This window comes from Macrobrachium nipponense, chromosome 8 (assembly GCF_015104395.2).
Source record: "Macrobrachium nipponense isolate FS-2020 chromosome 8, ASM1510439v2, whole genome shotgun sequence".
Classification (NCBI taxonomy): domain Eukaryota; kingdom Metazoa; phylum Arthropoda; class Malacostraca; order Decapoda; family Palaemonidae; genus Macrobrachium; species Macrobrachium nipponense.
In genome coordinates, this window is record NC_087203.1 from 72957516 (window position 1) to 72980534 (window position 23019).

At 36.9% G+C, this 23019-nt stretch overlaps 1 long non-coding RNA gene across 1 annotated transcript in view; it reads right to left on the reverse strand.

Moving 5' to 3' along the window:
* Positions 1 to 2307: 2307 nt before the first annotated feature.
* LOC135222849 (uncharacterized) overlaps positions 2308 to 23019 on the reverse strand; it is a 33029-nt gene continuing 12317 nt past the window's right edge. Inside the window, exons 2-3 of the long non-coding RNA XR_010316366.1 lie at positions 20195 to 20393; positions 2308 to 4870 (exon numbers count right to left, since the gene is read on the reverse strand). This is a non-coding gene — a long non-coding RNA (uncharacterized LOC135222849). The remainder of the gene's footprint in view (positions 4871 to 20194; positions 20394 to 23019) is intronic.

Genomic DNA, 23019 nt, shown 5'->3' on the forward strand with positions numbered 1-23019 from the left:
AGAAAGCGGGAATTGTCATATTTCAAATGATTACTCATGCATACTTTCTACTTTAACCGACAGAAAATTAGAAGTGTCGGGTTTCTAAAAGCACATTTCTTAAAGGGCATTTTCAATAAATGAGTGGCATGATTTGATTGCTACACAATCTTTCCATGGTGACATGATACTTTTAGAGTGAAGCAATTGACGTAAGAATTCTCCCTGAGACTTGTATCAAACTAAGTTTTCTTTGCTAACAAGCTTTGTCATGAGTAGCTCTTAGTTTTCTAATGACATGATACTTCTGATTAGTTCTCACTTATCTTTGTTGAGAGCTCCGAGTGACATTAGACTACCAAAGTGACATGATTATTTTCTGAGTAGTACAGAGTACCTTTAGAGAATGATTAGCCGGTTGCTGTTAAGTGAGAGTCTTCAGGGTTTCTTTTGAATCTGCCTTAATGCGAGACATGAACACTTGACTGGAGTATGAAAAGTGGGATGACTTTAATCTGGTATTGATGGTATTTTTCATGAAACGTTCCACTGGGAACTATTTTTGAACTATTTATATTCAGTTTTGATTAATAGTTGCAACCAGCACATGCTAAATGTTTTAAATACTATTTGAGATAGATTTTTCAACTTCCTCCCTCGTATTAAGTATACGTGAAAAGCCAAAAACATAAAAATTCTCTCTCGGTGTCGTGTGTGTGTTTGATCTGAATTGCTCATCAAATTAAAAAGGCAACTGTTATAATTTATATTTACATCAATAATGCCAATAAACCAACTTGACAAAAACCAACTTTGACAAAAACCAACTTGACTTGGACACAGAAATACATATATACATTCTCTCTCTCATTCTAAAGTAAAAAGCTGTAGCATTTTATTTCTTTCATTTTTTATATTGCTCGTTTGTTTTAAGCCCAATTATGAGATGTAGTGACATTCATTGGGAAAATTTTAACATTACGTCACTGCGTATTGCTATTTAACAATGATAGAAAGGTTTAAATCTAAGCCGTTAAGTTAACCTGAGAATAAAAACTATGATTCTCTATGAAAACGAGGTGCAATTCCTCATCAATCTTAAATTAGCAAACGGTGACGCCTAGGTACGTAACTTGTTGAATTAATCGTCAAGCACTTACTAAGTAAAGGAATCGGCCATTAGTTTGTAAAGTTACATTTAATAGTAACACGTAGAATTTAGAATTAATCGTCAAGCACTTACTAAGTAAAGGAATCGGCCATTAGTTTGTAAAGTTACATTTAATAGTAACACGTAGAATTTATTATTAATTGTCAAGCACTTACTAAGCAAAGGAATCGGCCATTATTTTGTAAAGTTACACTCAATGGTAATACGTAGAATTTAGAGGTTCCAGTCTCTACCCTGACTTTTACACTGCATAGTACTGTTGAAAGTTGGAGCGCAAACTCTTCCACTCCTTTAAACGTTACAGATAAAGGAGCATTTGACAATAATAAGTTCTTGAAGAAATCTGCTTTCATTTTTAAAAATCTTAAAAGTTTCTGTTCTGTATTCAACTGGAATTCTAAATTAAAGTAACATGAAGAATCATTCCTAACACAGAGTTGGCCACCGTAGAGTTTGAGTCCCGAGTTTTAAAGTTTACTATTTCTAATACTATATGAAATCCCTATCCGAAACCTGTTCACGATGTTCAATTTTGCTTAATTTCTCTGAGGTGAAAGTCACACATTTCATGCGTATAACAGCTTTTCTTTACCAGTGATGCGTATGAGTAGATATATTGCCTATTTTTTCCTGTGTCCACCCCTTTCGGTAGTAAATTAAAGACCTTTGTATTATACTTTCCAACCGCATGCCTTACTTAATTTCCTTCAGCTCGTCTTCATTTTATTTTAATGCATGAAAACTTGAAAAAAAAAAGTCAAGACATGTTGGTTCATATACTCCTCGTTTTGGGTATTGGGATTACTCGATGAAATATGCTTTGGTAAAATGTCGTAGTGTCTATTTGGAATTTCAAACTAGTTCATCCTTTCAGTAACTTTGTTTCAGTAAGGAATACCAAGCTTTCAATTTCTGGGCGTTATAAATAATAATTTACCCCCCTTTTGCCAAAAACTAATTCATATACGTATTCGCTATTTTCAGACCGCCAGAATAAGCTTAAACCATTAAATGATTTAGGGCTGGTAATTAGGTAACGAGGGTGTTTGCCAGGAGATTGGCAACACTGATCGTTTATTTTAACCAAAGATTTGGTAAATTTTTAATAGATGATGGTTCGGGCTGGTAAGTGACCAGGGCAGAAACATGAAAGTTCAAATGTATATAGCAATGAAATTTTTGTGGAAATTTTGCTTTAAACAACAATTAATGACCTTTTCAAAGAATATAATGTTCCTTGGCATTACTGATTGGTATTAATTTTCTATAGCATGTATAAATTCATTTTAATTTCAGTATGGTGGAAAATTCAAGTATGCACCATTTATTGCATTATACAAAAGAGCAGTTCAGGCAAACATTTTCAGTTGAGAGAATGAAATGGAAGTTATTCATATCTTTTGATTGCATGGCATAAATTCATTCTTCATTGCAACTCGGGTCCAACTTGTCAAGCAGACTCCACCATCAATATACCAAACAGTACGACAAACTTGGGGGCCAAACAATTTCAGCTGAAATACAAGTCTGTGTGAGGAAGTACACCAAGTACCCATGTCCACACAAGTGTCCTATTAATCAAAGCAAGTAATATGGAGATCATAAGAATGCAATTGCAGTAATATGAACTGAATATTGTTTATCAGGTCTTGAGAGATGACTGTTCAATGTGATTTTACCAAAGGGATGCTACAAAATGTTTCCTTAAAATCTAAGGTTACTTTGGTCAAGCAATATTTCTAATATGGATGCTTTTGCATTTCTCCAGTACTGAATGGGGATGATGCTATTTAACAGATATAGGTCTTGTACAGTACTATACTCTGGTCAAAAACAGTGCCCCAAGTACAGTAGTTAAGAATTGTCTGAGTTGTGGTTGCTGATAACCTGAAAGTAACTTTGAAGACTTGTTGAATGCACTAGATTAAATTGCATTTATACAAAGGCTTTAGCTCCCTTACTTTCAGCTTGTCAACAACCACCCTCATTCAGTTCTGAAGTGTACTATACACAGTATGGTGATTTTACCAGAGTACAATAATGCACAAGATACAGATATGTAAGTAATATCATCTCCATTTGGTACTTTAAAAAAGACTAAGCATCCACATTAAAAATATTGCTTGACCGAAGCCCCTTTGATTTTACGGAAACTACCATCCCTTTGGCAAGATCATAGTTAACACTCATCTCTCAAGACCTGCTAAACAATGTTCATTTTATATTACTGCGATTGCATTCTTGTGATCTCCGTATTACTTTCTGCTTTGATTAGTAATCACACCTGTGTGGGGATGGGTTTGGTGCACTCCCTCACACAGACTTTCAGCTGAAATGAACACTAAATAATATTTCCTTTAGGATATCAAAGTAAGCCATTCTAATCCTGGTGAAACAAGTTTTATTCTCTTTATATAACAGTATATTTTGCTTCAAATAGCTAAGGACATTAAAGACAATGCCATCTTCCTCATACATAGTTTCAGTTGAAAGTTTTTTTTAAATTAGCTGTTCCTTGGGGCGATGGAAATTCTTCGCTATCCCATCTTGTACAAGTTCACGGGAGGTCCTTTGGTTGCTGCAGGAGGCCATCTTTGCTATTGCAGAGACCTTTGACTTGGACTACCAGTCCCAATGCTGTAATGTTATTCTCAATACATCCTTGCCTGTGACTTCTCGCCTCTGCCTGTTGCCATGCTGTAACTTCCATCATCGTCCATGACGCCTTCAGGGTTGGTTGTCAACCCATTGAAAGTGTTCTAACAAGATTTGGTTGATTTGATGGACTCAGGATGGACCTCTTGCTTGAAACTCTGGGACACTTATCAAACACAGATGTCATAGGACAAGACATCCATTACCTTTCCTCCTCCCCTCCAATGAATTGAGACTTTTGGCATCTGCTAAGGGTGAGAGCGGTGTTTCTCCATCTTCCCAGTATGGACACGACTCCCCTTGAAGTACGTGAACGAGTTCCAGTCTGTGGCGCATCTTCTAGGAGTGAGAAAAATGTTTCTACATCTTCCCAGCACAGCTCCTTCAAGTATGTAATCACATTCCAGTCTGTGGAGCATCTTCTAGGAGTGAGAAAAATGTTTCTACATCTTCCCAGCACAGCTCCTTCAAGTATGTAATCACATTCCAGTCTGTGGAGCATCTTCCGAGATTGAGAAATGTATTTCTACATCTTCCCAGCACAGAGCCTTTAAGTATGTGACATGTTCCAGTCCGTGGAGCATCTTCTGAGAGAGAAGGACTTTTCTACCTCTCCCCAACACGGACCCTTTGATCACGTGATCATGTTGCAGTCTGTGTTGATCTTCACTCGCATCAGAGTTCTGAGGCAGGTTCTTCATCTCAGCCTGAGGTCGTTGAAATGTCTCCGATTTTGGGGGAGTAGGCAAATATAGCCGTGGACCCCCACTTGCCAGTGTACGTGTTGGAGATCCTACGCCTCCCATTTGTCTTCCAGAGTCTGGATTTGAGGCTGCTAGGCAAGACTGATCTTCTCCCTGACGTTTTCTGTTGGATCATTCCACATATCAGATATATTTGTGATTGAGGTCCTACTCTTGCTGTTCATCTTCCAGAGTCAGGTATAGCACGAGTGATTTTCCCTGATGTTCTCGCTTGGATTGTTCTGCACATCACGACAGTGTATGTGATCAAGGTCATGCTTCTTCCAGAGTAAGGGTTGTGGTCTTGCACTCAATGTGTACTCTGTTGGGTTATATAAACAAATTATGTTGGGTTATATAAACAATTTCTATTAATATAAATTATTTGTGTTTACAGTAAACATTTTATTTATTCCCTAAAACAATTGAGTTCCCTCAAAATGGCTGGCAGTGAGCACTCCTTTGGCTGGTGCCAGTGAATACCCCCCACCCCTCCCTTCACTTCCACCAGAGGCCACATATGAAGCATAAGAGAAACTCAGGAAGCGTGACCCCTCCATGTCTGGTTAAAAAGCCTTGGCACACTCAAAGATATCTAAAATACCATGAGGTTTAAAATAACAATGGAGACTTAGATATATCCGAGTCATAAATGATCAAAGTCCAATGTTTCCACTAAGGTTGGTTACAGCAACAAACCTCTAAAATTAAGACTTCTGGTAAAGTAGACATTAGAATTAGGGTTTTGAAAAATATCAATGAAATAATTACTATGGTACCACAGTTTAATAATGCCATATACACTTTGATGGCCAAACTAAGAATGCTAGAAATATATTGTTCAAACAATAATATTTTGGTATCTTCACCGTGCAGATAAAAGGGTTTTGTTCTTATAAGAAATATATATATAGAAGAAACTTTGAAAACATATACTACCCTAACTACTATAAGGTAGTGCGACACCCACACTTAACATCCAATGCTTTTTGAAATACAATAGTTAGAAATAGTGCCAGTAGTCATATATCTCTACCACTTCTTTATTGTTAATGACATATGGCCCTCTATTGTTGTAAATAGAACATTCTCCAAAATAAAAATAAGTATGATAGACAAGCTAATCAATGCCCAGCAAATTTCTTGGCATTTATGAAAAAAAGTTGCTTGATACCAAGAAAGAATGTTTTTTTTTCTCAAGCAGATTCTTCTCATCATTACTTCAAAATAGGAACAGCTCAAGTATCTACTTAATTGGAGTTACAACTCTGTGAATAAAGTACAGCTTTATATGGTATATAATAACTTACTTGAAATGTAACTATAACATTGCAACTGTAGGTGCCGTGATATGCAATATACAACCCACAAAATAAGCATGATACGGAGATCCAAGCAAAAACAAAAGCATAAAATATATAGCACTGACTTGTCTGAATAAGGATTTTCAAATTAAAAAAGTCTACTTCAATGATATAATGAAGTCCTAGGAACGAAGACTTATCAATGACCATCATTATATCAAAGATCAGTATGCAAACTGAGCAATTGGTTAACTTATAAATAAAATTCTAGCAACATTAGCCAAACACTGCAAAATATCATGAACTAAAGGTCACTCAAGAATCAAGTATCATATCTATCAAACTAAACTCAGCATCAAAATATCAAGGGGGTTCAATAAACTAGAAGCAGCAACTGTCTTATAATGGTGATTATGATTAACAGAAGAATGCTAGAAATGTATATTCAAACAGCCAGTATTTTGGTATCTTCATCGTGCAGATAAAAGGGTTTCGTTCTTATAAGAAGTATATGCATAAAAGAAAATTTGAAAACATTAACTACTATAAGGTAGTAGGACACTCACACTCTTAACATCCAATGCTTTTTGAAATACAAATTAGAAATAGTGCCAGCATTCATATATCTCTACCACTTCTTTGAGATTAAGAATAATGTTATTGACATATGGCCCTCTATTGTTGTAAATACAACATATTCTCCAAAATCTCCACATTTCTTGGTATTTATGAAAAAAAGTTGCTTGATACCAAGAAAGAATGGTTTTATTTCTCAAGGAGATTCTCCTCATCATTACCTTAATATAGGAACAGCTCAAGTATCTACTTAACTGGACCAACAAAGCTGTGAATAAAGTACAGCTTTGTATGGTATATAATAACTATAACATTGCAACTGTAGGTGCTGGGGTATGCAATATACACAACCCACAAAATAAGCATGATGCTGAGATCCAAGCAAAAACAAAAGCCATAAAATATATAGCACTGACCTGTCTGAATAGGGATTTTCAAACACATTTGTGACATGTTTAATGAGACAATCCTCCAATCAGATTCTCGGATACAATTTACTGTGATGCCAATGAAAATTGTACCCTTTTTTTTTTTTTTTTTTATCAAGCCCTAACAAATTTAAAATAAACAAAAATAATGCTCAGAGCTCGGCAATTAAACAAGTCTACTTAAATGATGCAATGAAGTCCTATGAACGAAGACTTATCAATGATGATTATTATGTCAAAGATCAGTAAGGAAACTGAGCAATTGGCTAATTTATAAATAAAATTCTAGCAACATTAGCCAATAGGTAACAAAGAAAATCAAAGAGATCACAGTAAATAACAAACACTGCAAAATATCATGAACTAAAGGTCGCTAAGAATCAAGTATCATATCAATTATCAAACTAAACTCAGCATCAAAATATCAAGGGGTTTCAATAAACTAAAAGCAGCAACACGTATCAAGGATTTTTCACAAAGAAAATACAGCATCAAATATTAAGAGGCTTCAGTAAATTAAATGTAGCATTAAATGCCAAAGCTTTTCCATAAACTAAATGCAATATCACTAAAGGATTTCATACTAAAAATGCACCAAACACTAAGGACCTTCCATAAACTGAAGGCAGTATCAAATACTGCAAAAGGACTCCTATAAATTAATTGGAGCATTAAAGCCAATTAGCTCTCTTAACCTAAATGCAGCAACAAATATCCAACGGTCTTCCATAAACAAAAGGCATCATCAAATATCAAGGCATACTACAGACTTAATACAGCATCAAATACCAAAAAGCATCCATAAACTACTGGCAGCATCAAATATTATGCGTCATACAGCATCACATATCAAAGGCCTTCCATAACTAAACTCAGCATCATACACCAACAAAGGTCTTCCGTAAACTAAAGGAACCATCCTATAACACCAAAGGCCTTACACAAATTAATGGCAGCATCACGTACAAAAGGTTCTCATTAAACTTAAAGCCTCAAATTATACCCAGGACCTTCCACAAAAAAAGTCAGTGTGAATTACAAAAGGACTTCCACATAGCCCCAAATTATACCCAGGGCCTTCACGAGCAAAAGGCAGTGTGAATTACAAAGGGACTTCCACAAAGCCTCAAATTATACCCAGGTCCTTCCACAAGCAAAAGGCAGTGTGAATTATAAAGGGACTCCCACAAGCCCCAAATTATACCCAGGACCTTCCACAAGCAAAAGGCAGTGTGAATTACAAAGGGACTCCCACAAAGCCCCAAATTATACCCAGGGCCTTCACGAGCAAAAGGCTTGTAGTGTGAATTACAAAGGGACTTCCACAAAGCCTCAAATTATACCAGGTCCTTCCACAAGCAAAAGGCAGTGTGAATTACAAAGGGAACTCCCACAATCCCCAAATTATACCCAGGACCTTCCACAAGCAAAAAAAGGCAGTGTGAATTACAAAGGGACTCCCACAAAGCCCCAAATTATACCCAGGACCTTCCATGAGCAAAAGGCAGTGTGAATTACAAAGGGACTCCCACAAAGCCCCAAATTATACCCAGGACCTTCCACGAGCAAAAGGCAGTGTGAATTACAAAGGGACTCCCACAAAGCCCCAAATTATACCCAGGACCTTCCACGAGCAAAAGGCAGTGTGAATTACAAAGGGACTCCCACAAAGCCCCAAATTATACCCAGGACCTTCCACGAGCAAAAAGCAGTGTGAATTACAAAGGGACTTCCACAATCTAAATGCAGTGCCAAATCCCAAGAACCTTTTCAAACTAAACGCATCGCATAAAAAGAGAATTCCATTCCATAAACACTAAGCAATTTCAGGTACAAAAGGCCTTCCATAAACAAAAGGCAGCATCTCATACCACAAAGGGTTTCCATAAAATGATGACACCAATAAAACCAAGTTCCCATAACCAAAATTCATCAAGAAATGTCAAGCACTTTTCATTAATTAAAGGCAGCATCATATGATCACCAAGGGCCTTCCATAAACTAAAAGCAGCATCAAATGTCCTCATATAAATTAAAAGCAGCCTAAAAACCCACTAACTTCCATAAATTAAACATGGCAACTGAAAAGTTTACTTGAATGATGCAATGAAGTCCTTTGAGCGAAGACTTATCAAAGCACCATCATTATGTCAAAGATAGAATTGCAAACTCTGTGCAACTGGTTCATTTATAAATAAAATTCTAGCAACATTAGTCAATATTTAACGAACATAATCAAAGGTCGATCACATAAAGAACAAGCGTTCCAAAATATCATAAACTAAAGGCCACTCAAGAATCAAGACCATATCAAATACCAAGGGCATTCCACAAACTAAACTCAGCATGAAAATATCAAGGGGCATTAATAAACTAAAAGCATCAACACGTATCAATGATTGAATGATTGTGGGTTTTCTGGCGTCACAACTACCAAGGTCACCAACGCCGAATCCTAAGTGTGATCTTTTAACTTTATTTAAAATCTTGTTTAATATATTATAAGTTACACGTATCAATGGTTTTCCATAAAGAAAATATAGTTATCAAATACTATGGGCCTTCCATTCACTAAAAACAGTATCCAACACCAACAGCCTTCAATACACTTACGGCAGTGTCAATTACCAAGGGCCTTCAATAAATTAAATGCAGCATTAAATGGCAATGGTCTTCTTGAACTAAATGCAACATCAAATACCAAGGGTTTTCATACTAAAAACATATTGAACATTAAGGGCCTTCCATAAATAAAGGCAGTATCATATACCACAAAAGGCCTCCAATAAATCAACTGCAGCTTTAAAGCCAATGAGTTCTCATAACCTAAATGCAGCAACAAATCTCAAGGGTCTTCCATAAACCAAAAAGTATCCATAAATTACTTGCAGCATCTATTATTATGGGTCAAAAAGCATCACATTTCAAAGGACTTCCATAATTAAACTCGGCATAATACACCAACAAAGGATCTTCCACAAACTAAAGGAGCATCCTATAACACCAAGGGCCTTCCACAAATTAATGGCAGCATAACAAATAAAAGGCCCTCCATAACCTTAATAAAGCCTAAAATTAAACCCTGGGCCTTCCACGAGCTCAAGGCAGCAGAGTTACAAATGGCATTCCACAATCTAAATGTAGTGTCAAATCCCAAGAACCTTTTCAAACTTAAGTCAGCATAACATAAGGGAAATCTTTAAACTGAAAGAAATTTCAAGAACAAAGGGCCTTTCATAAACAAAAGGCAAATTCTTATACCACAAAGGGTTTTCCATAAAATAAAGGCACCAGTAAAACTAAATTCCCCCAACCAAAACTCAACAACAAATACCATATCATCTCCAAGGGAGTTCTGTAAACTAAAAGCAGCATCAAATATATCAAGAACCTAACATAAATTAAAACAGCATTAAAACCTACTAACTTCCATAACTTAAACACGGCAACTGACAAATCTACTTAAATGATACACTGAAGTCCTATGAATGAACACTTAACCGAGTACTATCTTAGCAACTGGTTCATTTATTTAAGAATAAAATTCTAGCAACATTAGTCGATAATTAACAAACATAATCAAAGATCAATCACACTAAAAACAAGCGTTGAAAACTAAAGGCCACTCAAGAATCAAAACTATATCAAATATCAATGGCATTCCACAAACTATACTCGACATCAAAATATCAAGGGGCTTCAATTAACTAAAAGCAGCAACACAAAGGTTTTTCATAAAGAAAATACAGCATCGAATATTAAGGGTCTTCCATTCACTAAAAACAGTACTCAACACCAACACTTATGGGCCTTCCATAAATTAAATTCAGCATTAAATGCCAAAGGTCTTCTTCAATTGAATGCAACATCAAATACTAAGGGTTTTCATACTAAAAATGCATCAAACTTTAAGGACCTTCCATAAACTAAAGGTAGTATCATACACCACAAAAGGTATCCCAAAAATTAACTGCAGCATTAAAGCCAATGAGCTCTCATACCCTAAATGCAGCACCAAATATCAAGGGTTTTCCATAAACAAAAGGCATAATTAAATATCAAGCCATTTTATTGACTAAATGCAGCATTAAATACCAACATCCATAAACTACTAATAGTACCTATTATTATGGGTCAAACGGCATCAAATATCAAAGGACTTCCATAACTAAACTCAACATCATACACCATTAAAGGTCTTCCACAAACTAAAGGCAGCATCCTTTAACACCAAGGACCTTCCAAAAATTAATGGCAGCATCACATACAAAGGTTCCTTCATAAACTTAAGATAGCCTCAAATTAAACCCAGGGCCTTCCATGAACTCAAGGGCGTGAGTTACGAATGGCCATCCACAATCTCAAATCCCAAGAACCTTTTTAAACCAAAGGCAGCATTATATAAAAAGAGAATTCCATGACTGATTACAATTTCAAATACAAAGGGCCTTCCATAAACAAAAGTCACCAGGGGCCTTCCATAAACTAAAAGTAGCATCAATTGTATCAAGAACCACACACAAATTAAAAGCGGCATTAAAACTGACTGCTAACTTACATAACTTAAAAAGGGAAACTGACAAGTCTACTTAAATGATGCAATGAAGACCTATTAAATAAGACTTATCAATGTACCATCATTATATCATAGATCAATATTGCAAACTCTGAGTGACTGGTTCAATTATAAATAAAATTCTAGCAACATCAGTCTATAGTTGACAAACATAAAGAGCAGTAAAATTTTTCGCATTGGCTTTCGTATCTCGAGTTTTTCGTAAGTAGAGCCTTTCGTATCTCGAGGTACTACTGTATAAGCAGCAACACACAAAGGGTTTTCATAGAGAAAATACAATATCAAATATCAAGGACATTTCTTTAATTAATGGCAGCATCATATGATCACCAAGGGCATTCCATAAACTAAAAACAGCATCAAATATCAAGAACCTCTCATAATTTAAAAGCAGCAGTAAAATCAAATTCCATAACTTAAATGCAACATTAAATATCACGGGCCTTTCTTGAACTTAAGACATCATCAAATACCTAGAGGATTCTATTGACTATATGCAGCATCAAACATCTAGGGTCTTCCATAATCTAAATGCAGCATCAAATTTAGAGCCTTCCATTAACTAAAGGCACATACTATATCATCGAGGAACTTTGATAACTAAAGGCAGCAATATATATCAAGAGCTTTCCTTACACTAGATGTAGAATAAAATATCAAGGCCTTCCACTAACCATAGTCAGCAACTTATGCAACAAAGGGATTTCCCTAAACTAATGGCAGAGTCAGTTTTAAGGGCCTTTCATAAAATGAAGGCATCATCAAGTACCATTTTAAGGGCCTTTCATAAAATGAAGACATCGTCAAGTACCAAGGTCCTTCCACAAACTAAATGCAATATCAATTATCAAGTGCCTTCCATAAACTAAAAGCACCATCCATAAACCTAAGTCTGTGTCAAATACTAACAAACTCAGGAAAGGTTGAAATGACCGAGATCCAAACTGTTCAAAGAATGATAAGATCAAGTGTGTAAAATGGAGGACCTGAAACAGTGCCACATAAGATATTGTAAAAGACACGAGTGAGGTCTGGAATGTGAACAAACAACCAACTTCCACAATTATGCTGGTGTCTTAGTTGATGTTTGCAAAGGAGTCCATTTACCTCTCTTAACACTAAGGTGTCCTCTCATTATGGGACCACCTTGACGTGGTGAGGGGTGCTCTCAAACCTCAGGAATCTCTTCCCAGGTTCCAACCCCAGAGTCCCATATGACATTATATATTTTCGAGTTAACTTCTGTGGAATTTTCCATTTTTGCCAAAATTTTTAAAGCAAATAAATGAGAAAACATATCATGGCTTAACATGGAGTTAAATCCAAAGCTAAATAGTGAGAACTGTGGTAGATCCATCATCTACCGGACAATGTTCGGACCTGTTTTTCAGGCGGCCTGGTTCTAGGAATAGAACTCTTGGCATTCTATCCAGTTTGCCCATAATGTGATTAGGATGGGGATAATTGTATTACTGTAATACTCTTAGTCCTAGCAAGCAGGTTCTGCTTACATTTGGGCCATCCCCTTTTGGGGTAGGGTAGGGATGCGGACATTTGGGAGTCCTTTCTCACTTGTGCCTTTGGCAGATTTAACTTCGCAAAGGGCCAATGATATCTTTTCAAGATTTTTTTTTTTTTGTAATCTCATCTCAAATTTATGATTAATGAAATAAATGATTTAAGTACCTCTGGGCCCCATGATGGAAAAACTCCGGCACAGTTGATGACTATTGGCATGTCACTCCTGAATTTCCTTGGTACTGCCACAAGTAGTGAAAATACTATAATGATACAAAGGAACACCCTGTTCCAAGTAAAGCAGCAGAGCCAGAAAACCAAATAGAGTGCATAAATAAAAAAGAAACAAACAAAAATAAATTGGTAAACTCCAATATTGTAACAATGGAACCATATATGATGAACAATAATTCTGAATTAGAGACAAATAATCCTCCCAACAATACATAAAAATATAAAAATCATAATAGACAGGCAACATACAAGGACCAAAACGAAACAAAAATTACCGACTTAATCCAATCCCACATTGGTACATTCTGATGACCTCTTTGGACCAGATAACTGGTCAAGATTTCTAGTCCTCAAAGCTGACAACAAAATCTCAGCAGCAATACTAGAAAACAAATTACTTTAACATATATCCAACACAAGACATGGAATGCACACATATCAAGGACAATGAATGGCTTATCCAAGTAACCAATAAAAAGCAGTACACTGCCTTTTTAAGTATAACAGAAATTAATAATATAAAAGTAACAATTATGTACGGGGTACAGTCATCCTACCCAATTGCGAGCAGGAGCTTCCTTCAAAACTACTACTGCTAGACTCCTTAAAATTGAGATATAACAATATCCACGATTTAGAAATATACTCGATTTCAAGTAGGAAAGACAAAAATAAAAATATCAACATTGCCAAAATAAAATTTACATGCCAAGACCTACCATTTAAAATAAAAATTCTTGGACAAAATAGAGAAGTTTGTCCTTTTGTTCCAAAACCACTACAATGTACACAGTGCTCAAGGTATGGACACATACAAAAAAATGCCGTAATAAGGTAATATGTGCAGTCTGCGCATCAGATGACCATACCACTAATTGGAACTGTAATCAACTAAATTGTATTAATTGTGGACTGGCCCATCACACGAAATCTAAGGAATGCTCTTTTTACCAATATAACACAGAACTTCAGTTCTTAATAAATAGGACAGGAATGTCAGTCATGGAAGCCAGACTGAGCTAAAAGTAAGAGGAGTTCATAATCCATCCAAAACCCCCACCTTTTCAAATGTGACTAAAAATCAAGACATCATGCAGCAAAACAAACAAGATAATATAAATATAGAAACTAAATTTCATACTAATAATACTGAAGCCCAAAATAAAATGATATTACAACAACCAATACCACCACTAACATAGATGATTCAGTTATCCATGAAAAAGAACTTCCAATGGAAGAGGAGTTAAATAATGATAATAATCGAACTGGCAAAAAGAAAAGAATACTGGAACGGACCCCACCTAAAGGAAAAAAAAAAGTAAATATTGAAAATTACAATCAATCCAAAGAAACTCCAACTACACCAGGAGAACATTTTAAAAAAGATATTAAACTAACCTCATCACACTTGGAAATACACAATTACCCTCAATCTCAATCAAACAGCCAACATCTGGACAGTAAAGATCCTCTTTACAATTCCCATCAAATAATACTAAGAAAATCATACTATTAAACCAAACCAAAATATAACTATCACCCCCCAACCATCCACAAGACCCAAATATTCCATTAACAACAACAAAACAAATAACCCCTCAAACCAACAGCCCTTATCACTACAAAAAAGGACCAATAGAATTAAAAAACCAGAAATTTCTAAAGCTAAACCAAATACTTCTGAATCAATATTTAACAGTACCAAACATGCTTCATCTTGTGGTTGTAATGAATGCTTTGTAAGTACATATAACCAACTAACTACCAAGACAGTACCAAACATGCTTCATCTTGTGGTTGTAATGAATGCTTTGTAAGTACATATAACCAACTAACTACCAAGACAGAGTACACAGTACAAAATTGTATAGACAATTTTACTAAATTAAGGAGGTGCCCTTTAACACACCAACATGAGAACGAATTATGTTCTGAATCCTTAAAATACAAAAAGGAAATTATAAAATAAAAAATACTTATTAATATTCAATTAGGAAAAACAAACTGCAGAATCTAATAACCAACATACAAATACAATGATTAAAAAACCACTAATAAATTCAAATACATATAAACTACGAGGCAAAGTAAAATCAGCAATCAATTTACAGAATTTAACACCAATTCCTCCCAATAATGGAATATAAAATCATTCAATGGAATATAAATGGTCTCTTAACCCGACTACGTCTGAGTGAATTACAAAGAATCATATGAGACCACAACCCAATGTGCATATGTCTACAACATATAGGAAGTAACCCTACAAATATCCAACACTATAAAATTGCCTGTTATTCACCAACTGACGGTGGAAAATTAGGCACAGCCATATACGTTCATAATAGCTCCTATAGCTAAATCATACTATTTATTAAAATTTTATAATAGTATCTGGCTAAAAAGTGTCTTTCCTGATAAATGGAAACATTCCATAATAATTCCAATAAATAAACCAGGAAAGGATGCAAGTAATCCATCCAATTACAGACTGATATCCCTAACAAGTTGCCAATGAAAAATCTTAGAAAAAATGGTTAATGCACGATTAACGTATGTAATAACCAAAGAATCCATTTTAACACCAACACAATCTGGTTCAATAGCTGGCAGATCAACCCTAGATCCCTTAACACATTAAGAAGATCATATCAAAAAGGCTTTGAACAAAAGAAATTAACAGTAGCTATATTTTTTTATATAGAAAAAGGATATGATACAACATGGAAACATAACATCATGCAAAAACTCCACTCCAAGGGACTAAGAGGCCACTTACCAATATTTATTAAGAACTTTTTAACAAACAGAAATTTTCAACCAAGAGTAGAAAATTCCTACTCAGTAACCTATAAACTGGAAGAAGGAATCCGTCAAGGTAGTGTCTTGAGCTGTACATTGTTTGCTTTAGCAATCAATGACATAACTATAAATTTACCAAGTGGTGTAAAAAACAGTTTATATGTTGATGACTTTGTCATTTACTATACGAGTAGTAATTTGAGACATGCTCAGAGAGTTCTCAGTATACTGGCATTTCAAATATATGAAGTTGGACAAATTCAGTTGGATTTAAATTTTCAACTGATAAAACAAAAGCAATCGTCTTTTACAAAGACAAAGATGGATGAAGAACCAAACAATCAAACTTCACCTTTATAGCACTGAAATACAATTTTGTACAAAAATCAATTATCTAGGAGTGATATTTGATCAATATTTAAATTGGAAAGAGCACATCAAATACATTAAAGCCAAGGGCATCAAAGCCCTTGCCATATTAAAAAAGTTATCACACACTAATTGGGGAGCAAAGCGAGACATTTTATTAATGATATATAAGGCAACAGTCTTATCCATAATAGATTACTGCTGTCCAATATATTCATCTGCCTCAGAATCTGCATTAAAATCTCTCGATACAGTGCACCATGAAGGCGTGCGATTGTGCACAGGAGCATTCCGATCGTCCCCAACAAACTCGCTTCTGGTAGAGGCAGGTGTGTTGCCCTTAAAACATCACCGTAATTTGATAACAATATGAAGAGGTCTTTCAATACAAGCAGGGTTTCAAAACTGTAATCCAGTAACAGCAGTTAATAGTACTAGCTCTTTCCCAAAAAGAGCTAAATACATAATAAGCTTGCATAACATGGATCCAATTTTTCACCCACCAATGGAATTGCCACCACCGGGGATTTTAAATCGAATAAAGATATGTACCTCCCTGTCTTACCTACCCAAAAAGCATATGACAAGTACAGAAATGTACCGCCAACATGCTTTGGAGCACATTAGAAGAAAGGGAAACAAATTTATGGTATATACTGACGGCTCCAAAAATAATGTTGGAGTAGGAGCATCTGCATATTCGAAAAATATGTTAATGAAAAAAGCCTACCTTTAATATCATCAGTATTTACTGCTGAAGTCACAGCCATGCAGATGGCTCTTGATATGATATCTGAGGCAAAAGCAAGTGTCTGTTATTTTCAGTGACTCACGTAGCGCTATAGTAGATGCTATAAGACAGTATAAATAAGTAAACCAAATAGTGCAGGAAATACAAATAAAAATTCATTAACTCCTCCAATCAGGATTATCAATAGAAATATGTTGGATCCCAGCACACGTGGGAATAAAAGGAAATGAAAATGCAGACTCAGCTGCCAAATCAGCCTGCACTATCCCTCTAACAATTACACATGCCCCAGTGTCAGACTGGATAACATCTGTTAAACCATTGATTTACCAGGATTGGAAAAGAGAATGGGCCTCAGTGCCAACAACAAATAAACTTAAAAACATAAAAACTGAAGTGTATGCATGGAGGACATCCTCACAGGAGGAAAGATTGAAAGAGTGATCCTAGCAAGGCTCCGTATAGGACACACAAAATTCTCAAATGGTCACTTAATGTCAACACCACATGCTGACCCAATAAAATGTAACAGATGTCAAACACCCATGACAGTACTTATTGAGTGCCCAAATTGGACCCAGCAAAGATCTATATCTACGGAATTCAAAAAAGAAAAGTATTCTTGCTGAAAGCAAAGATTTTTCAATTAATAACAACATAAATTTTTTAAATAAGACAGGTTTCTCAAATAAAGTCTAATTTTTTTTCCCTCTTTCAGGATTAATCCCTGAGAACCAGCCCAAGAAGAGTCTACTTGGGACTCAGAGGTCTGGAAAAACTAACCCCTATTAATAATAACACACTAAGGTGGACGGACAGTTTTCTTTAGTCAACAACTAAGAAAAATGAACAATCAAAACTGCAGACTATCAAACTCACCATAGTAATATCAGACTAAAACAAAAAAGGCAGTACTGAAATGGCCAGACAAGAGTGCCTCTACTAATCACACTGAATCTTGTAATGAGTAACAGAATTGTCAGTTTTTTCTGTAATATTTAATAAATATTTTTATTGGTTAAAGAGCATTCAACAGATTTTCACTATTTATTCCCATACTGAAGAAGTTCAAATAATTGTAAATTATAGTGGCAATACTAACTTTCAGTATCAAATGCAGCACTTTATAGCATAGTCTCACATGTGCTGCAGTAAAATCTAGTAAGCATCTAATGATTGAAAATTTTGAGCACTAGGGCTTCACAATAAACATAATTTAGAGAGAGAGAGAGAGAGAGAGAGAGAGAGCAGTTTTGTTAAGTATCCATTGCATATTCACATAGATTTAAAGACTGACAGAAACCAATGTACTAAAGGAGTGTAAAGGTATTAACTATTGTATAAAAAAAATTACATATACTGCATTCCCTTCACAAACACTAAATAGTTTCTATGCTGGAAACAACTTTAAAACCACTACCATGTTCAAAGATACCAAGACATACTTCATTTCAACACCTTTTGATAAAACTTTTAACAACTGAAAGTTGCAGACATCAAGACAATAAATGAAAAGAACAAAAAGCAACATAAAATATTCAAGTTTAAAACAAATTCCAATGATGAAAACATGCCACAAGTTACAATTCATCTGTGCTATACATCAAAGTAAATTTCCATAATAGTACACAAAATTATTTTCAGAACAAAGGAGTTATAGCCAAGAGATATAAAAAGACTTGCAACTAAGATGGAAAGCCAATAAAATGCTTCATAAAATCGAGAACACTGAAATCTGAGACAACAATTCACACAATCCTCACAAAAGCCAAAAACAATCATTTCCTTATTACATCAATGATATCCATATATACATAGTTGGTACCAGTCAGTCCCTTGTTGTACCTGAATCTCTCTTGTATCCTTAAGTGGGGCACAATACAGCAAACTAAAATGACCCAATAGACTTCAAGTTGGCTACAATATCATATACAGCTGTATTGTATTCCCATGTTCTTATGGTAGACAAAGCAGATGCTCAAGCCTATTTATATGCAAGTTAAAATGATGTTATTATGATATAACAAAGTTTCATGTATACTTACCTGGCAGGTATATATAATTAAATTCCCACCCACCTCCCCTCAGGAGACAGGGTTCAGAGAAAAATCTGACGAAAATGGGAATGATTCCGAGCACCAGCGCCACGGGAGCGGGGTGGCGATCACCTGAACTACCAGTGATCTAGCGGTTGCCGCGAGTTTTGAAAATTCTGCCAGTGCGAACAGAGAATATAGCTATATATATACCTGCCAGGTAAGTGTCATACATGAAATCTGAGATTCCTTTACTTGATAAATAAGGTCAAGTTTCCTGGAATTATACAACTTATCATAATACTCAATGTTTGTTTGGAAAATGATTAACCAGTATTATGACACACTCCAGTATTCTGGTGAATTTGGCATACTTACAACAGAGGAATTTCTGTTCATTATCATGTTCTTATTTTCAAAGCACTGGCAAAATCTATGACAGACTATTTTACTTTCTAAAGATTCTATTTCAATAAGCATTGGACTCATAAGTATAGGCTAAACACTGCATTATGGGAGTTCAGATATCCAGCAAAACAGGATTACTTCTACAATACATTTTATAGAAAGAAAGCTTTTAAGCTTTATGGAAAAGTTACCCAAATATAGTTCATATTCACCATGTATACTTTTCTGATATGCCTCTTAAACTCAATTAAGTTAGGAGACAATTTGACGATTGAAAGTTCTTTTATGGAACCATGCCACTGCATTGTGAAAGTTTCTTTCATCATTAAAGATTTTAAAACCTTTATTCTTGTTTATACTTCTCATGAAATCATGCTCAAGTTAAAATCTAAACTAAGAACTTCTTTAAAACTTCTCTTCAAGATTAAGTGTCTATTAATACAGAAATTTCAGCAACACCACTGACATAAGCTATAAATATCTCTTAGATTAAGTTTCTGAGTTGCTTTAGACACAAATTTCAACCAATATTCACCAAATGAAAATAGTCGCGACAAAATTCTTCAGGTAAACCACCACATACGTTGACCAGGTATCACATATATTATCAACATTAAGAGAAGAACAGCACAACTCCATACCTGTCACAGGAAATACTTTGGATCCTTTATATTTCATATTATGGCCTCTGCTTGCATGACAGGAGTAAGGAGGAGAGGTTTCACGGACACTAACTACTAACTTGTTGTGTCCTCACTGCCAGCCCTACTTTGGGAGGTGGGGGAGGGGTGTTGAGGCAAGCTCCTTTATTTATCTTTCCAGTTTATACAAACACCACACCTGGAGAAGAACTTCAATTGAAGATTGCATACAATTGTTATACAGTATTTACAATATTAATTTCATTTTGGCATAAGCTTGCTTTCATGTTTAATCACTGTAATATAAAAAGAGCTTAACAAAATACTGTACTATGTAGGTCTAATGAATCCATGCAACCAAATCTGTGCATTCTCCTGCTCCAAATTTTACCACCAAATTCTAACACCTCACATATCCATAAACTACTCTAATGAATTTTAACATCATGAAAAAGCCATCAGTGGCTGAATGCTTTATGCTACAGTGAATTGCAACAAAGCAAATAATATATTGTAATATCTATATTGTCATCCTATCAATCTATTTCATAAAACATCTAAAATTTATAAATTGAAGTAATGAGATAAGATGATTTACCTAAATTCAAAAGACCAAACTATGTACTTTTACATTAATCCCTTTCATTATAACTATATTTGAAAACAATGGCATTTTATACCACTTTGTAATCTTTGCAGTATTAAAGACTATAATTTTAAACTTACTGCTTATAAACAACTCAAAGAAATTCCATTATCTATTGTTAACACTTCCTTTATCTAGCTACTGTATTTACACTGCGATGTAAAATATACAGAGCATACAATCACTCCAAAAGGTGTACTGTATATATCTGCACCATATACACAAATCTGTTCAGTAGCCTACATAACCTTTTATAAAAACAATTAATATTAAATACTACCCACAATCATGACCAAGCTCATGTCAAAAGAAATCTTTCATAATAAACAAATATGATTAAAATATCTATAACATCAATCATATCACAGTAAAATTATGACTTCTGGTATTTTCTGCCATAAATGTACCTCACTTTCACAGACATTTCAGGGGGTTTGGGGGTTCTGTAGTCAGCAAATACTTCATTAAAGATATTCTAAAGCATGCTGACTGAATTATTATGAAGTGTATACTATTTAAGGGAAATTCCCCCAGAGTTGGCTGCGACCTTAGACACTGTGAGGGACCACAGGTCTATCCAGGAGATGGCCTGGAAAGCTGCCATAGCGGTAGATTAGATTCCAGGCCCAGTGCCTCTTGCTGCGAGAACCTCAGGAGCTGCTACAGACACACACCCGGAGTTAGCCTGGCTAAATCTGGGTTTACCTGCTTGGGCGGCATCGGATCTTCTGACGGCACGTAGAAACGCCGCTGTCGCAGTAGAGGAGGTTGGAAGCAGCTTGCTCGATCTGCTTGACCTGAGAGCGCCTTCCTGTCCGGAGACAAGAGACTCAAACTGGTTCAAGACAGAATGGGCCAGCTCTGATCGCGGGAACCCCATCGTCGGTTTGGGTTCCCTCTTCGGGCCCCAAAACGACTCGAGCGGGACGTGGGCTCTGAAGGTGGGAGCGGCGACCCTTCCCCGAGGTCGTTGTGCTGACGAATCAGCGCAATAACCTCGGCAAAGTTCCTCTGGATCTCGGGAGTTACTGCATCCTGAGGTGAAGGACCGTGCAGTCCCTCGAACAGGAGCACCTCCAGAGACCCTCCCCCTTCAAGAGGGGGAACGGCGACAGACCCCACTCTCGGTCTCCTCCTGCCACTTGCGCCGTATGTCCTGGTCGGTCCAAGGACCGTGCCTGGCACGTATGGCATCGTGACGGGATCATGCGGGGCGCACCCCTCACGATCACTCCGCAATACCTCGCTCCTCCCGGTGTAACCCAGAGGAGGTTGAAGGCACGGGAGAGGCAGACCTGACGCTCCCCCTCGCTCGCTGGCAGGACCAGCGGGCTTGGAGGGCTGCAGGCGATCGCCAACCCGTGGTGGCGATCGAACTGCAGGCCTAGTCGAGACGTCTCCTTGCGGAGAACGGCTGGACTGAGTACAGTGGCCCCGATCTCGTGTGTCAGAGGAACTGCTGCTGGTTGCCGTACCCGACGCTCCCTGTGAGAGTGACGGTCAGGCAACCTGCAGAGCCCACTGTCACGGTGAGACCAGTGCTTGTCCTCACGGCACTGGCACCGGCGATCGGGGGGACCTCTTCCCAGCCTCGGCACATGGCCGGTCAGAGACCGTCACGTCAGCCCGGGTAGCCAGCTGATCGCCGCGAGAGCGAGAGCTGGCCTGGTGAGTCGCCGCCTGAGCGGCTGTCACCAGTCTTCCGCTCAGTGCCGTGAACCTGACGCTGAGCGAGCTCTGACGTCTGGTTCTTGGCTGCACGGTCGCTGGCAGGCGACCGTACACTCGGTACCTCTCGCGAACGAGAGGCCGAGACGGAACCTGATGCAGTGGCAGAGCCTCTGGCACCAGGCAAGGAAGTACCGGTGTTAGCCGGTACTCCTCTGGTCCCCGCAGTCTTCTTCCTTGCGGAAGAAGAGACGGGCCCTGCTCTCGAAGGAGCAGGAGGACCAACGGAAGAACCCCCCGTCTCACCGGAGCGAGACGGGCCCTGAGCAGCTCCCGAAGGAGACTTCTTAGGAGGGGAGGAGGCAACCTTTCTTCTTCTTCTGCTGTGAAGCATTAGAAGTCGAAGGGGGAGAGGCGGCAGACGACGACGACGACACCTTCCTCTTCTTCTTCGTCAGCTTCCTCAGGACCGACGTTAAGTCTACCATCCAGGGCGGGGCCAGGGCTGCTG